The sequence below is a fragment of the Phragmites australis genome, chromosome 1 (genome assembly GCF_958298935.1).
Source record: "Phragmites australis chromosome 1, lpPhrAust1.1, whole genome shotgun sequence".
Lineage (NCBI taxonomy): Eukaryota > Viridiplantae > Streptophyta > Magnoliopsida > Poales > Poaceae > Phragmites > Phragmites australis.
Window position 1 is genome coordinate 27,396,063 of NC_084921.1, and position 14,633 is coordinate 27,410,695.

General features: G+C 42.7%; 1 pseudogene; it reads left to right on the forward strand.

Annotated features, from left to right (window-relative positions):
• The first annotated feature begins 5,935 nt into the window (after positions 1–5,935).
• LOC133888467 (protein BOBBER 1-like) lies at positions 5,936–9,567 on the forward strand (annotated as a pseudogene).
• The last annotated feature ends 5,066 nt before the right edge of the window (positions 9,568–14,633 follow it).

Genomic DNA, 14,633 nt, shown 5'->3' on the forward strand with positions numbered 1-14,633 from the left:
CCAATGCCTTACTACCAATGATGGATGACGCCCACGATGTGGCATCATCGTCACCACTACCGCTCAGACCTCTGCTCTCCGTAATCTGTACTTCGTCCAGTCCATGCCCGAGTCCCCGCATTCTCAGCCTCCGGGTTGGGCCACATCACTCAAAAAGAAGATAAAAGAAAAATAAGAAGGTTCATGAAACTTACTGATAAGATCATCTCTTCAGCTTCTACCTCCATCTCCACGATGGGGACTGGGACTTTCGAGCAACTCGAGGCGGGGACTACGTCCAATAGGAGTTTGTTTCTCTTGTCCACGATATCCGGCAAAAGCACTACAGGAAACAACAAGCAAAAATAAATTGTGAGAACTAAGCCTACAGCCTCCCTAAGATGGCTACTCGGGATTGATAAGCACATGTCTCACCTTCTCTAACTGGATCCATCTCGGCCGAAAACTACTAAGCACCGGTGATCCTAGACTTCAAAGTGCTCAGGCAGTGCTTGACGAAGTCCCTGGCGACATCATATACCATTGACCCCTTCTCCTTCAGATGCTAGATCTCACCAATAAGACTCCAACTGAGGGCGTCATCGTCGGCTCTTCTGTCTAGACATGCTTTGACAATGGGGAAAAACCCCAGTAAGGAAGCCCCAGCGGGCCAGGGTAATAGTAGAACCACTTCCTATGCCACCCTAACTAGTAGCTCTTGGTGGAAAAATCAATGTACTATGCCACCTTGCCCTCTCGGAGCTGAAATCCGATGCTGCCAGCGACCTTGCCCTGTAACCCCTTCAATAGGTAAAAATACCTGAAGAGGTCGAAGGACGAGCGCAGACCTAGGAAGCCGTAGCACAAATAAGCAAAGACATCCAGCATGACGATGGAAGTTGGGGTTGAGGTGAATGAGTTACAAGCCATAGAAATCAAGCACCCTATGCCACCCTCAGCCATAGTTTCTTCGTCGGCGCCTCCCTCCACCCACCATGTTGTTCGGCCAGTGACGCAAGATGCTTCCTCCTCTACTGCCGGATGATGCTCCTCAGGGGGGCCAGGTGGGTTCTGTGGCTCCTTACTTGGAGGAGTCGTGGGTGCCTGTGGGATCGAAGGGTCACCCCCTCATGACCCATCTCCGCATCTCGCCAAACTGTCTTCGTCACTAGCGTGTCCGTCAAAGATGGAGCGGAGCCTCACCTTCATGAGATGGGCTTGGGGTAGATGCTACCGCTACCTCACTCATGACCACCAAGTTAGCTCCTGCCGGGACTCCTTTCATTGCATCAGTTGTTGTCGTCTTGGGCATCGGGAGCGGCATTGCCACCTTCAGTCCCCCTCTCCTACCTCGCGGGTCCATTCCTCTCCTGCCCAACCATGTCGTCCTCAGCAAGCTCGATCTTGAGCTAATGTCATGGCATCTTCTCTACCGAGTGAATGTTGCTCTCTATCGCCATCTTCGCCTAGCCCCATCATTCCCAACTGCCACATCACGGAGGGAGTCGCGTGCGTCTGCCACTGTCGTGACTTTCCTGTGACGTCCCACCCAGACCTTAAGTCCTTACTTGAGCGGATGGTGGATTCGCTGTGATCAGAGCTCCGTCAGCTGCTCTTGAACCAATTCGAGGAAGTGATCCAGCCTCTTCGTGATGAGGCTTTTTCCATTAAGATGTGGCGGGTGCGTGTGACCAACGATCTCGAGCGTGCAGAGCCATCTCGTGTGGGTCCTGACTTTGTCGGCCTCTTCAGGCCCTGCTCACTAGTTCACCGCTCCCCAACCCTGTCTCTCTTTGACTCACTCGCGGCAGCATGCGCACCTCCGATGGATCTCATGCTCCAAGAAACTACAAGGACCACTGTTGCGCAGAAGCATGCGGAGAAAGCCGATGCTTCCTCATCGATCTTACAGTTAACTCCACGGCTTCTTGGGGCATGCCGCGTGCATTTTCGAGTCTACGACTGTTGAATTTCTAAATGACTGTGATGTCTCTCTCATCATCAAGGTGGAGGCGGTGCCCTCTTTGGCCTCTGATGCACAGGTGCTCCAAGAGATGCCCTTGGAGCAGATGGTGCTCCAAGTCATCTCCCCTAATGATGGGCTCTGCCCAGCTAATCACCGAGGACTTTGTACAAGTGCCCGAACTTTACCATCCGTACCTCCCAGAGCTTCTGGATTGCTATTTGGATCCCTTCGCTATGCTTGAGTGCCCACCTTCTTCGAGGACTGAAGATCCGCAGCTCTCTACACTGGATTCCTACAGCGAGGACTCTTATTCTGAGGAACCCCTTGCTCTACTCTACAGCCTCAAATGATTGTTGCGCCTGAGCGCTCTCCCTCAGCTGGGGTTGTGTACCCCCCTTGCTCTCTGCTGCATCCTCCTACTTTGGCGGTGCCAACAAGGCAGAAGCGAAGATCCTATGATCGATCGTCGGTTCGCCGGAGCACCTGTCTTGCCGAGCGCAACGTTTTCAAAGACTTAGGCATTGTGAGAGCCTATGGGAAGCTAGATGATGACGCCTTGCAGGGCTTCGCCGAATCCCTCACGGAGCTGGTTCCATCGGACCTTCTTGATGCTCTTCTGCACCTGAAGAGTCGTGCCTTTTGGGATCTTGTGACGGGGAGGTTGCTACCTTTTCATTAGGTCATTCCCCTGGCAGATGTGTCTCTTTTTTAAGGCTTCTATCAATTTCGGGTGTCGGTTGTTTGTTGTTGCTTATCTGCTGTTGTTGTTGCTGCTGTTGTGTTGCTGTGCGTTGTGGTCTGTTGTTGTGTTAATGTTGTAGTGTCATTGTGGTCTCTGTTGTTGTCCTGCCCAATCTGGGTCCAACTTCTTCTTATGTAATATAATAGGCAGCCCTCCTACCTGTTCGTTTAAAAAAAAATAACTTCAGACGAAGAGTTTTTGGCACTCGCCCAAGATACCTGCACGCAGTGAACATATTCTCCTACACAACATTTGAGCAGTCGCTTTCCAAGCCATATACATACATTATTGTACTTCGTATTGGGCTTTGTCTTAATCGTTCCATTTGTTGGAAACACTAAGCATCACACATAGTTTAGTCAGTCATGGCCACAAACTGCTTCAGATGAACTTCCACATCAGCTAGTCCAAATCCCACTCAACGTTGGTATTCACGTCGATCTATTTGACGCCTTCTACTCAAATATACTATTCTTTGGAGTACCTTATCCTAAGCTCTAATGATCCAATTATTGTCTCTTGTTTAACCAGCTAGCTAGTTAATCAATTACGTACTACTACTACTACTGATGAAAGGTACTAACGATGAGAACAAAACAATGTGATCGAAGTACAGGTATATAGAATGCCACTGGCCTTGTTATGAAGGCATAGCTACAACCCGGCCCTGCCGTCATTGTTGCACGATGGAAGGCATGGAAAACATGGAAGATGTCGACTTGGAGGAGCAACCGCTGCCACCTCCGCCACCGCCACTGCCACTCCGCAAATCGTGTGGGAAGCCCACCGGTCGCCGCGTGCTCGCCACGCCCGTGCGCGCGCTCTCGCTGGTGGTGCTCGTAGTCGGCCTCCTCTTCGTCGTGCACCTCCTCGTCCACGACCTGAGGACGTTCATCCTCCTCGCGGCCGAGTGGCTGTGCATCTTCTTCGTCATGTCATGCGTAGCGGCCTGCGAGAGGGGGACGCAGACGGTGGCACATCGCACGGGCTGGGGACCGTCGCAAAGGTGGCGGTGTGGTCCTTCGCTATGGCGCTCACGGTGACCATGACGTTCTGGGTGGCAGCCGGCCTGCCTATGCCGATCGTGGTGGTTCTCTACTTGCTATCGCTGCTAACTGTCTCAGCATGTTTCGCAGTTCTTCTTGATGATTGATTCGCTAGAAAAATGTCAGATGGGGTTCGTGCATGGTAAGCAATTCTTGATGTCCTCGATCATGATGTACATTTTTAACTGATATCACTATAATTACTACTGGGAAACTATCCCCGGTCCAAAGAGCATTCTGAGTGTGCTTGTTAAAAGAAAAACAAAAGACTATATTTAATTAGTCCATTCACTCTTCCCACGGTTTAATTTTCACCTGAACTCTATTTACTGTTTAAAAATACAGCCCGCATCTTTCAAAACCATGCAACTTAAGCGCCTCGTAGAAAACCACACTGGTTTTTATCCTACGCAACACTGATTAGGATACTCGTTGGCATAAGCGTGGCGGTGACAGAAACAATTTTCAGAGACGGTTCGTAACTGATTTTTATATATGTTTAGAGTAACCATATGTGATCGAAGGCTCGTGGAACCTTCTATAAAAATGAAACTTATGTGTCTTAAAAAATAGTTTCTGTAGTAGTGTGAATCAAATTCTAGCAGAGGCCAATGAAGTGGGCTGGGCTGAAGCAGGGGCTGAATTCCAGAAACACGTTTCATATGAGCCTAAACACCAATATATACTAACTGTGAATTAATTTTTTTTGTTGGGCCTTTACATAGCTCCGCGATTCATCCATGAAAGTGGGTTCCATATTTCATTCTCTTTCTCTTCTTCTTCCCATCTACTCTTTTTTGTTCTTGCTACTTCATCTCCCTCCCCCTCTTTCAGCTACCAGGTATTGGTGATACAACCAAAAGAGAATAATCACTAGTACCAAAACACCCTTTAGAATCGGCACATCAGAATTGGTTACTTGGGAGCCGATTCTGACAGAGTATCAGAATCGAATCCAAGCTGGAACCAATTCTAATGAGGTGGCCCTAATATGAGTTGATTCAGATAGTGTAATGAACCAATTCTAAAGTATCAGAATCGGTTCTTTATTGGAACCGATTCTTATAATGTGATATTGGAATCGGTTTATTTTTTAAACCGATCCTATAACTTACCCTCTCTTAGAGCCTTTTCTCCAAACCTTCACTTTTCTAAACTCGTTTGCTTCTGTGGCAAAGGCCATGTCCAATATTTTGATGAATCAAACCATCAAAATTGCGAAGAATCAAGTGCAACCGCTTCCTTTGGTTGTTGCATGTTAGTCAATTGTTCAAATATTTATTTGATAGCCTCATTTGTGTGTTAGTTATGGTTTATGGTGCTCTTTCATGAATGATTGTACATGAAGCGGAAGTACATTATAATATCATTACTCATCCAAGGGCCGAGACAATCTGTCAACAATATAGATGTATACCTAAAGTCATTGGTTGAAGATCTTGTATTCACGTGGAATGACTGTGTACAAGTATAAGATGCTTACAAACAAGAGAACTTTATTCTATGTGTAGTACTGTTTGTAAGCATCGATGATTATCTTACCCTTGGTAACATGTCAGGCCAAACTATAAAAGGACCAAGCTTGTGTCGACCGCTTAGATGAAACAGTGAGCGTGTGGCTAAGCAACTTTAAAACAATGAGCATGTGTCACTGTAGATTCTTTTTTAAGAATCACTCGTACCACAAGAAGAAGAATGATTTTGACGGGAAAAAGAGGAAGGTTCAGCTCGAAGGTACCCTAGTGGGGTAGAGGTATATACTATGGTCAATGTTCTAAATGTGACCTTTGGAAGAAAAGGAATAAGAGGAAGGTTCTCATACTGTGAAGCCTCTTAAGAAAAGGAGATTAGGTGGTAAATCTGGATCGACTTCCCGTACTAAGAAGCTCCTTAAGAAAAAGGGATCATGTAGTAAATCTAGATCGAGTTGCCACGCTGAGACACTTCTCTTTAAAAAGAAATCGATATTTTTAGACTTACTTTATTGGCAGGACTTAGAAGTTTAACACTGCATCGGTGTCACGTACGTAGAGAAGAATATATGTGACTAAATACTTCTTTGTCACTAATTTAACTTCAGCTGCAAGGAATATCACTGTATGCTGAGGGAAGCTGTGTGGAAGTGATGTGTGATGAAGAAAAGAAGGACAGAGCTTGTATGCCGGCTACTATCATCAAGATGGTTGGCGGTACCAACTACATTGTCAGTTATTGTAATGGAGAGGGCTGCATTGAGGTCCTACATTCACGCTTCATTCGGCCACAACCCTTCTTTGACAAAATGAAGTTTGAGTATGAATTGGAGCCCTCTGCAGAGGTGGAGGTGTATCAGGGTGGTATCTAGTCACTAGGTGCCATTGCAGATGGCAGCTGTGAACCTAGAATGTACGGAGTAAGGGTAAAACTACATGACAACATAGACGAAGATGACTACTTGCTTGTGTCAAGTGCGTCCTTGAGACCCCTACTCGAAATGGGAGAGTCAGGAATGGAGGCCTTGCTCAACCAAGGTATTTTACCAGCTAGTCATTTTGTTACTCGTGATCTAACCCACTTTACATGGATGCAAGTTTACAATATGTTACTACCTTTAAATCTCAGGCAAGATACAACTAGATCATCAAGGAAGTTATGGATATGGATGCAATATTAAAAAAATAAAATAATCATTTTATCTTTCATCTAAATACTTATACTCAACTCTAAAATATCATCTATTTTGAAACGGCAGGAGTACATAATTAATAAAATCATTGAATAACTCGGTGCAATGTAATAGCTGATTTTTGCTTCACATGTGGGACTAAAATGGTTTTTGGGCCCACCGCCCACCGTAGCCCGACCCCACACGTCATAAACGCATACGTCGCAACCAACCTGTCACTGTTCTAGAACCCCTCAAAAGCCTCATCGTGTTGTCTTGGCACAATCCCAACGCAAACGAAGCCTCCATTCCTCGGAACCGGTTTCCAACGGCTGCGCTGGCTCCTGTGCTCGCTCGGGCCTGGTTCTTGTGTGGTCGGTCGCTCCTCGCTTTGTCGCAAAACCCACTCGGAAACCTCACGCGCGCAGCAACCGCCGGACCGAAACCCTAGAAGCAGCGGCGGCAGCCAATGGCGATCATCACCGAGCTCCACGAGGGCGACGACGAGGTGACGACGCCGGCGGCCAAGGCCGTTATCGGCGGGACCGACGAGGACGTCCTCGCGGCGGTGATGGCGCGCAAGGGTGGCCCGCTCCCGTTCCTCCAGGCGGCGATGGACGTCGCGAGGAAACGCTCCGACCTGTTCCGCGACCCCACCGTGGCGGGGAAGGTGGCGGAGATGGCCAGGGCCCAGGCGCAGGCGGAGGAGAAGCTAGGGAGGGTGAGCCAGGAGGTGAGGAAGCTAGCGGAGAGGCGGAGGAACGAGGAGTCGAAGAGGGCAGCAGATGCGGAGAGGAAGGCGAAAGCAGAGAGCACGGAGAAGGACGGGAGGCGCGCAAGAGGTGATTAATCTCGTACTGCCACCTTTTAGTTTGTTGTGATGATTGTGGTTCGCATGTGAAATGTGGTCTTTGCCTTGGTGACTATTAATTCTGCAAATTCTGGCCAAATTAGATGGAACTTTGTTAATTTCTATTCGTACCATTTTTGTGGAATCAGAAGTCATGCATGGAGTAAATGCGCTTTGCAATTCCAATTCTAGGCTAGGCAACTAGATAGATTTAGATTGAGCACACGGGTTTGCGTTTCTGCTGTGAAGTTATGATCCGCAGGTGTTGAGATTGACATGATGACAGCATACAGGGAAATATCATGGAATTTCAGATTAGCCCATAAATATTATTCAGGTTTGCGCTCATTCATGTTGCGCATTCCATGACTGCAGAGAGTAGAAGATGTATTGATTACTCTGGTCAAAGCTTAACTATCCAAAACTGATTGGTCTCTGAATTGATGGTTATCTTTGTCTGTCAAAACTGATTGGGCAATCTTTGTCTGATAGGGGATTTCAAGTTGCTTAGAGAGCTGTATGTATAATAGCATGCATGTCAGGTAGTGAGCAGTTGATGATGCAATGTCTTTACATATTCTTCTGTTGATACGTTCTATCCTAGCTAGTATTTTTGCTGCGTTGGACCTGTAAGTTTTATCTTTACATTCTCACTAGTGTGCTAATAAAATAAATATCTAACGTCATCAATAGACTTGATGAAGTTTCCTCCTTGTTATTTTAGACCCAGATTTGGACACCGATGTGATTTCCACATTGCCACTAACTGTGGTTCACTCTGATTTCCATATTCTGGGATATCATTTACCAATAACTTGGGCTGTATATCTTCTTGTGAAATTATTTGTACTTTCATGCACATCTGGACATCTGGTAAAATTATTTGCAATCGGTACTCCTATTTCTTTTATTTTGCTCACATGTTGTACATTAAGAAATTAAGAGGTGTTTTCATTTTGTATTGTGTATCAGAACCAAATGCTGAAAATGGTCTGGACTTGGAGAAATATTCCTGGACTCAGGAGTTGTCAGAGGTTAACATACTTGTTCCAGTCCCCCAAGGAACAAAATCAACTTTTGTTGTCTGTGAGGTTGAGAAGAACCATCTGAAGGTTGCGCTAAAGGGCCAGACTCCTATAATTGACGTAAGTGGTAATACTGAAATGGTGTATTCTCGTTTGTCCGTTGATAATGTGACATGTTGGGTACATGACAAGAATCTCCTTCATAGGGAGTAAATCTTCTGATGTGATGTTCTGATTGTTTTTTATTCCAGGGAGAGCTTTACCGACCAGTTAAAGTTGGTGACTGCTTCTGGAGCATTGGTATATGCTTGTTACATGACTAATATGAATTCCTACCTGATGTCTTTTTACCTGTTACTGACTAGTATGCTGTTCATTATTTTGCAATAATTCCTTCAGAGGACGGGAAATCACTGTCTATACTACTGACAAAGGAAAATCAGAAGGAATGGTGGGCATCTGTGATAAGAGGTGGCCCTGAGTTGGACATCAAGAAGGTGAAGGTAATGCCCAGCAAATTCTGTGACTTGGATTTGGATAGTGAGAGCAGACAGGCTCTTCAGAAGGCAGCTGTAAGTCATGGAATGCCTAATGCATTGGATTTTCCCCCTTCATGCATACTTGATTCGATGATCTAGTGAACTGATTTGCCTTCACGCTTCAGTATGATCGTCGTCAGAAGAAGATGGGTCTCCTGACAAGTGATGAAATCCAAATGCAGGACCTTCTCAAGAAGTTTCCCCAGGTGATTCCCTGCTACTTAAACTTGCATCTGTTTTTAACCTCGGGGTTTTTATTTGGGGCTTTCGTTGGTTTGTTGACAGTTCGATATTTGAATATCTGATGTAACTGTTTGTTTCTGCATCTGCAGAAGGATCCCTCACGGGGGAAAATGGTTTGAGGATGTTGAAGCCAAGAAGTTTGACATCATCATCTTGGACAGATACACAATTTCAAACACGGAATAGGAGGAGTTCATTTAATCTTTCTTGAAAGTATAGAGATACAAATACCAAAGATATTTTCCACTACGATATGCTCTACAGTAACCCTCAAGTCTACATTCTGGTCACCACAAAGTGTCAGGCTTAAAACATGGAGCTCTGAAATATTGCTCTTACTGTATTTTGTTTCAGTACTTAGTAGAACCAAGGGTTGAAATGCAATGCCGTGGGCATTCTGTGATTTTGCATATGGATGGATATGGGCATATGACTACAGTACATAGCGTCTCTGGTAGCTTTGCGAATCTGTTAGATTGTTACACTTGTTTTTCTAAAAGAACACTTGTTATGTGAATTCTGTTCTGCCAATTGAAAAATCCTGGTTCAGCAACTTGTGTTGTCGGTGCACTGCTCTTGAGCTCTAGGCTCGCTTCTGTACTATGTACTTCATTTGGTGTCTGTGTTTAGTGGTTACCCAGGCTCTTGACTGCCAGTGAGCTTTTCAACGTCGCATTTGTCCTTGGTCATGGAGAGGCAGCTCAGGCCCCAGCCCTGACTAAACGTGATCTCCACCTCGTGTTGGCTGTGGTGGTTTCGCCGGCGCGCACGGGGATACGTGGGCACTGAGAAGAGTGCAACAGAGGGCGGCTCATGTGCCGGGATGGGGGCGTTTGGCGTGGCGTGGCTGTCTAGGTCGGGCGGGCGGGCAGACCGAGGGGCTGGTGGAATCGAGGCCATGCGAAGTGGATGTTCCGGGATCTAGAGCGGGAGCCGGGTTCGCGGGATGCCCTGCACCGCGCGGCCACGTGGGCATGGGGGAGGAGCGTGGGCGAGGCCTGGTGATAGGTGGGACCCAGGATGGGTTGAGACGGCTGCGCGAGATCCCGGGCGTGGTGCGGTGGGTAGGGACCAGTGTTAAAAAACCGTCGGTAACCGACCTTTTCGATCCGGTTCGGTTTCAAAAACCGCTCGGTAACCGAAATCTGAATTCAAAAAATTCAAAAAATTCAAAAAATTTTTAAAAAACACTAGACATAATTCTAAGAACTTCTGTGAAATTTTTTTTTAAAAATAATGTCGTTTGCATCATATTCTATAGGGAGAAAGTTTGAAAAAAATGAAAAAAATTGAACCACACGGCTCAATTATTAACTCATGTTAAGGAAAAGTGTAACATGCAAATACATATTTTTCTTGTATAAAACGTATTTTAAGAGAATCTTTAAAATTGATTTCACTTTATTTAGAGTTTTATTAACATCTCTATGATTTTTACAAAGTTCACAAGCATAAAGTGAATATGTTAAGAAACATCACTGTAATTAATTTTTTCATGTCTACTATTATTTTTTCTACGTAAATCATAATATAAATAAGCTAATGAAAGTGGTTTCACTAATTTTTAAGGTGTGATGGGTCAGTTATGAATTAATCTAGTCGCAACACATTTACACAATCATGCATGTTACAATAACTAATTCATGAGTTCATATATTTTTAAAAGATATAGGATCATGTAAGAAGACTAACAAAATTAGTTTCATGATTTTTGGATTAGCAAAGAGTAAACTATGCATTTACCTTGGTTTAACAAATAAAATTTCTCACAGAAAATTTTGCACTTTTTTATGAGTATAAATACTTTTATCATGTAGATCATGTTACAAGGAAGCCAACAAAATTTGTTTCACTTGATTTGAAGCTCGGATGAATTAGTTATTGATTTTACAAGATTGAACCCTTTTTTAGGTTTTTTGTTGAACTGCGCTGAAATTCGATAAAACCGCTCGATAAATCGAGAAAACCGAGCGGTTACCGACCCAAACCGCTCGGTAACCGACCGAATCAAAAATGCGAGAAAATCGCTCGGTAACCGACCCAAACCGCTCGGTAACCGACCCTAACCGCTCGGTTACCGAGAGGGCAAAAACATGATTTTTTCGCAAAAATTTAAAATTTGCCGAATGAATTTTCTCCAAATTTTTTTGAATTTTTGACCGGTAACCGCGGTTATCGCGCATTTTCGGTTACCGCTGGAGCTCGGTAACCGAGCTCCGGTCGGTAAATGGAACCTTGGTAGGGACACTAGGGAGAGAGGACGTTGAGACGGGAAATGCGTCCAACGTGTCAAAGTAAAAAGATAGAGAGATTGAACCTAATAGATTGGGTAGAATAGAATCTATTGATCTATTATATTGTGTATGTTATATATATCTATACAAGAGAAAGTGTGTTTTGGGAGGCATCTCTCCCTAACAGACATGAATAAAATGATAAATGTTATGGAGATACATCTTCTCAACAGATATGAATTGATTATTTTACAACACTACTTCTTGATCAATTTTGTCATATGTATATTATCTCCCCGATAGATATGAATTGATCATTTCGCAACACTCTTTCTTGATCAAAGTTCACCATCTGTATATAACATAATGAAAAACTCATCTAAAAACCCGATGAGAAAAATATAAGGAGAAAAGCTATTATAATATGTCATTGAAAAATCCTTAAAAATCCAATGTGGAAAAACTTAGAAGAAAATGATATGGCATATATGCTTGCATTGATATTGTCTCATTAAAAATCTTATATGAGAAAAATAGAGGGTAAAACTCATAGAGGGAAAAAGAGTGCAATATATATATATATATAATATGATGATTATAAATATGTTATAAACTAAGGAGTGACTCCCCTGGACTCTGCAATTCTTGAAGTTCTCGTATGCCAATTCCACGAATACACTTCTGGAATATTGAAGTGGATAATGACTTAGTGAATAAATGTCACATCACAAGTTTGTTAAGTAGATTTAGTAAGTTAATAAGTTCACTAGTTGAAATTAAAGAGTAATTAAAACTTTTGCTGATAGGTTGGATGCGTTTGAATTGGATTCAACTTAAGTTAAGTTAACCGAAAAAGGAGTGTTTTGGAGAGGCCTAATTTTTCCTATGTGACTTGTGACAGTAAACATGCATATGCATCATGAACATTATCTCTATTTAATTGTGAGCAATTATTTGCATGCATTTGAATCAAATTGAATTTATTTGGAAGTTGATCAAATCATGAGAAATGGCAACATGCTTAGGTATTATTTTTGAAGTACTGAAGTTAAGTGGAAGTGATGTTTTGTTAAGAAACTTTAATTTTTGCCATGCAATCTAAGGCTGAAGCAAATTCCTTTGTCAAGTACATCAGATAAGATAAATTTAGGTGATTTTTTTTCATAATTTTTTAAATTCATCTTGAAGCTCTAATAATTCATTCAATTTTTAAAAGTAGCTCTTTTTGAAGAATTCTATAATTATTTATACCTTCTACATGCAGTGAAGATAGTTAAAATGGGTTCTTTGTGACTCATAGAATTAAAAAAAACTGGAGAAATTTTTAGAGGCCATTTAGTTTTTTTGCTTATTTTTAACAAGTGGAGATAATTTAATTAGCGGAAAAAGAAAAGATCAATATGACCCACCGATCATCCACTCACCTCTCTCCATATACCCTTATGTTACTTGATAAATCCCATCTCCCTCATTCTTCCCCCAACCGAGCCAAAGAGAGAAGAAACGAGAAGAGAGGAGGAGCAAGGGGGCCAAGAAAAATGTCTCTGGTGAGCTCCTTCACCGTAGCTCATTGTCATAGGCTATCTTCCATGTCAAGCTGGAGTTTCCCATGTCTTTTTCCTCCTTAAGCTAGTCACCACCTCCCCGATGTTCATCTTGAGCTCTGGTTTTTCCCCAACTTCTACAACCAGACCACACGTTTGCCAAGATATGGTGAGCACCCCAACCCCCTCCCATTTCATTCCCATGGCCGGATTTACTGACATTGAGCTCAAGAGCTCAACCACAGCCGCCACCACCATTGCTCGGAGGTGACCTAACTAGAGTGGGTTTCGGCTTATGCATGTTATCCTACGCGGTAGAGGAGGTTAAGGTGATGTTTTAGGTCCAAAAGTCCCACCCCAAAAACCGTCAGAATCATCGAAGATCAGACCTTCTAACCACATCCGGAAGTTCCAACCTTCAACCCGGAAGTTCCGGATTAATCCGAGATAAGCCTCTCGAGAACTGTTATTCGGAATCACACCCGGAAGTCTTGACCACCTGGAAGTTCTAACTTTAATTCAGAACTTTCAGGTTAATAGAACTTGCTGACCTGAGAGCCCTGTGCAAAATACCACCTAGAAGTTCCGATCTTAATCCAAAACTTCCGAAATTACTGTTTATCAGACGTTTTTCCTTTAATTGTTTACTTTGCTGATAACTTGTATATTTTGTAGTTAATTCATACGAACTTTAAAAATTATAAAATCAGTTGTGTTAGCTTCGTATGGGTATGAACTTCATGTTAAAAATTTTTAAACTCAATAAATACTTTCTGATAATTAATTAATTAATTATATTTCATCTTAATTAGATCACAATTTTTTTAATGTAATATCCTAAAATTATGAAATCACTTTTGTTAGCTTTGTATTATCACACTATCTCTACTACTTAATAAATACGTAGTATTTTTTTACCAAGCAGAACATCCTACCTCTCAAGGTCCTGCCCATGACCTAAGGCCATCTCTAGTAGTACTCTAAACATTTATCTCATATAATACTATTACATTATCCCTTAACACTGTTATTGTAATTCCTATTTTTACATCTCCAGCATCTATCATATTGTCTATCTTCTATTACTCTCCTTCTCCTTTCAGACTCACATGTCAATCTCCACAAACAGTGTTGAGAGTCTCTCCTCTCCTCATTCTTATACTATATCCACTCTGAATTAGATATCGTTCTAGAATATGTGCAGTCAAATTTTAAAAATTTTGACCACCAATATACACAAATTAGGATTTAACATATAAAAATGATAGTAATGAATTTATCATGAAAAATATTTTAACATCATCTAATTTTTATCAACTTTACCAAGAGATAATTGACAAAAGTAATAATCAAATATGTTTGTTGAAGACCGTATCAATATCTTAAATGATAAGTAAAAAAGGATGGAGATAGTAACATAGGATGGAGGAGGTGCTGGACTGCTCCTCTCGAGTGGTAAAAAAGCACGATACAGGATTGCCGATTGCTTTTACTGATTTCGTTGGAGTCGTCCTAAGATCATCCCCAATCATATTCCTTTTATTTCGTTCCTTTCCTGATTTCCGTTTCCATTCCCTTTATTTTCTCTTATCTCTAACAGTTTTTATTCGAAATGATTTGTAAAGGGAAAAAAGAGAATTCTATTTTGAAAGAAATACATTTGAGAATCTCTTTGTAACAGAATTTGTGAGAAGAAATCGTTGGAACGAATAAGAATCTTTTGTGAAGAGGTTTTGGACGTGACGGAAATCAGTTGATGAGTAATAACAGATGTCTCGACTTTTACGACCTCGTTTCTCTTTCTCCTCCCGCACCCGCACA